Here is a 4,130-nt window from a genome sequence, read left to right as displayed (position 1 = left end):
TAAGTATGTGGACAAATCAGAACCCTCATACACTGTTCATGGGAATGTAAGATGGTTTAGCCTCTATGCAAAACAGCTGTGAAATTCTTCAAAAAGTTAAACAGAGTGACATGACCCAGCAATTTCACTTCTAGGTATGTATCCAAAAGAAATGAAAACATACATCTACACATGTACAGAAATGTTAATATCATTAGTCACAATAATCAAAAGGTGGAAGCAACACAAATGCCCATGAACTGAAGGGAAGAACAACAAAGCATGGCATATACATATAATGGAATATTTTTTGGCAATAACAAGTAATGAAGGACCAATACATGGAACAACATGAGTGGATCTTGAAAAGATATTGCTAAGTGTAAGAAGTAACAAATTATATGATTTCATTTACATGAAATACCCAGAACAGACAAAGAGAGACAGAAAGTAGACTAGTGGTTGGTTAGGGATGGGGAATGGGAGAGTCAGGGAGATGACAGCTGAAGAAGGCACAGGGTCTTTTTTAGGAATGATGAAATGACCTAAAACTGATTGCAATGATGGTCACGCAACTCTGTGAACATGCTAATAAAAGCAATGAATTTTACACTTTAAATAGGTAAATTGTATAGTGTTTGAATTACATCTCAATAAAGCCTTTACAAAAATAAATAAATAAAGGAAAGGACTGGTGTTTGTAACAAAAGATGTTCATTTGCACAAAGAATGTACTTTTCCACTTCTCCTTCCAAAGGGATTTAATCATGAAAGCAAATAGAAGGGAGCTCATCTTTTAGAAATATATGTTTATAAAAATTAAGCTTATGCATAAAAATAAACCACAATGACATCACAGTACCAATAAGTTAACATGGTGGTTATATTTGGGTGTTATCTTAGGTGATGTATACACATAAAATTCTGATTTTTTGCATAAATAAGTACAGTATTCCCTCACTTATTGCAGGTATTATGTTCTAGACCCCACCGCGATAGGGGAAAATCCGCAAAGTAGGAACCTTACATTTATTTTAGTATTTATATATACTTTAAGGCTTTATAAACCCTTCCAACACACTTATAAACCATTCCCACTTCCTTATTAACCGTTCCCAGTCCCTTATTAACCTTTTCCACACTTTTATAAACACCACTTATGTCCTTAAACATATTCTACACTCTTAAACCTACGTAACTTTAACATATGTATACAGTACTGCAAAATCCCACGATATAGCGAAAAATCTGCGATAATTAAACCTAATATATTTTTTTTAAATCCTGCAATACAGTGAGGCCATGATAAGTGAACCATGATATAGAGAGGGAATACTGTATTTCTTTACACCCTGGCTGGTTTGGCTCAGTGGATTGAGCGTCGGCCTGCGAACTAAGTGTCGCTGGTTCGATCTTCCAGTCAGGGCACATCAGAGAAGGAAAACTCTGACTCCAAAAAACCTCCGCTGCCTTGCGGCATACCTCTTCAGGGGAAAGGCTAAGGGAGTAAACCCCGACAGAAAATCCGGAGCCGGAGTCCCTAAGGCGGTTTGACGTTGTAGTCAACACCGGCAACTCCTGCGGCGCACCTGAAGCCAAGCTGTATCGACTCCGTCTTTCCCTTGGACCCTTCAGCTGCGAAGAGAGGGGGGGGTCTGCTGCATGGGCAACAGCAGACCCTCCATATCACCCTGCCCAGGCTCTGTAGCTTCAGCTTCACTGGAGAGGACACTCCAGCGTCATCGCAAGATGTCGATTCAACACGGGAGGAGACAGATACCGTGTCACTCCCGAGTCGGACTGCACAGCCATTCTTGGCGGTGCAGATAGACTCTTAAGAAGCTACACCATCGTCTCTCGAGACGGACGGCTGCCGACGGGGGATTTCATGAGGTTACTGTAATGTTGAAGTTGTTAATACATACAAAGACTTGGAACAGTGCCTAGTATATGGAATATGCTCAATAAGCGTTGGCCACTGTTATGGAAAAAAGAAAAAATAACATCATAAATTAAAAGGTTTAGTGTACAAGTAAGCATTTGGGCAGTGGTATATGACTGGGATAGTTAGCATTTTGCCATCTGTGGTATTATGCCTCAACCAGAATCTTTTGGGCCAGGCAGCTATGGGTTGTTGGCCAGCTTAATGGCTTCAAGCAATGCCCGTAGCTTTTCCAGCCTTCAGGGAGCTCTCAGACGGCTTTAGAACAGACCTGCCTACACGATCATTAGCAAAGAGGTCTTGCTGTGCTTTCTCCAGACCTGAGGACCAGGATCCCACCCTGGGAACTGGGGGATGCGGTTTTCATGCCCACAGCCAAGCTGGGGAAGGAGTGGCACAAGGGCAAGGAAAACCGCCCCAGAGCTTTCCTACCGTTTTCCAGTGGCCTTTTTAAAAATTCACTGTTTGCTTGATTGCTGTGAACCTTCGGCCATTTATAAAGTTCTAACAAAATACAGTTGTTTGAAAACAATTACTGTTTAGTAGAAATGATCTCCATTTTTTACTCTTCTCGGAGATTGTTCCTGACAGGCTGCAGAACTGCTGCATTCTTTATTAGAAGTTTTTAAAGTTCTTTTTTAATTACACATCAGAGAAGGAAAACTCTGACTCCAAAAAACCTCCGCTGCCTTGCGGCATACCTCTTCAGGGGAAAGGCTAAGGGAGTAAACCCCGACAGAAAATCCGGAGCCGGAGTCCCTAAGGCGGTTTGACGTTGTAGTCAACACCGGCAACTCCTGCGGCGCACCTGAAGCCAAGCTGTATTGACTCCGTCTTTCCCTTGGACCCTTCAGCTGCGAAGAGAGGGGGGGTCTGCTGCATGGGCAACAGCAGACCCTCCATATCACCCTGCCCAGGCTCTGTAGCTTCAGTAGAAGCTACACCATCGTCTCTCGAGACGGACGGATGCCGACGACGACGACGAGTTAGCATTATGTTTCTACAAAGATTTTAATCCTTACCTTCCCCAGTTACAATTGCTTCAAGGCCAGAATACCACTCCCACCTTTTAATTCATTTGCAAATCAGGGAATAAGATCATGATTCCTTATCCACACCTCAGGTCTTGTATAAAAAGAAAAGTCTTAAATGATATCACATTTGAATATAAAAATTGACCTTTCAAGTTTGAAAAACATGGAGGGACTTCCCTTACTAGTCACAATAGGGACTAAAAATCCAGAAAAACCTTCCCGCTACAAAGTACACAAACAAAAAAAAATGGTGAGGAAAATAAAGTTAAAGCCTTTCTAATGCATGGCTGAGCTGGCAGAAAAGACAAGGAAATCCTCAGAAGCCAAAACCACTACTAGGGCAAATGTCCTGAGAAGTAAGCCAACTAAGAACAGAAGTTGCCCCTGGGCAGTTGCCAATTCCCAGGTGACTTACAATTTGGTTTTAATGGTCATGCACTGGTGAAGATTTAAAGCCTATAGCATTAGGAATCAGATCAGAGAGAATACAAGAGACTATCTGTATAACCTGTGGGTAGGATACATTTTTTTAATCAGGAGCACAGAACATAAAGGAATAGACTGATAATTTAGGCAATATTAAATTAAATTTTTTCTTTAATCAAAAGACATCATTAAAAAATTAGACAGGAGAAAGAAGGAAAAAAAATTAGACAGGAGACAAATTGGGTGCAGATATTTGCAACACATATAAATGAAAAAAAGTACTATCAAGGACATATAAAAGAGTCTAAGTTAATTTCTTTTAAAAGACAAATCACCAAATAGAAAAATGGAATAACAATAACACAAGCAGGGATTTCACAAAAGAAGATACAGGGATGGCCAATAAACATCTGAAGAGATCCTCCACTGCATTTGTAATATGTGAAATACAAATTTCAAGGACAGTAAGATGATCTTTTATAACTACCAGTTAAGCATCAATTTTTTTTTAAAAATCAACATTAGCGAGGACCTTTATGTGCAGCAACATAATCATTATAAATATGTTTTGGTTTTGGCCTTGGCTCTTACCACAAGACTTTTTTTCATAAAGCATCCAGTTTGAAAGAGCACCTTAAAAACTGTTTTAGTGATAACTTAAAGAAAATATATGACAGAGTTTTACCTGATAGAGCTGAAGAGTAAATATGGTTTTACAGTCTAAAATGGGGGGAAAATCAATTAGATGT

Source organism: Furipterus horrens, unplaced genomic scaffold (genome assembly GCF_987537825.1).
Source record: "Furipterus horrens unplaced genomic scaffold, mFurHor1.1.pri manual_scaffold_17, whole genome shotgun sequence".
NCBI lineage: Eukaryota > Metazoa > Chordata > Mammalia > Chiroptera > Furipteridae > Furipterus > Furipterus horrens.
This window is presented reverse-complemented; position numbering follows the sequence as displayed.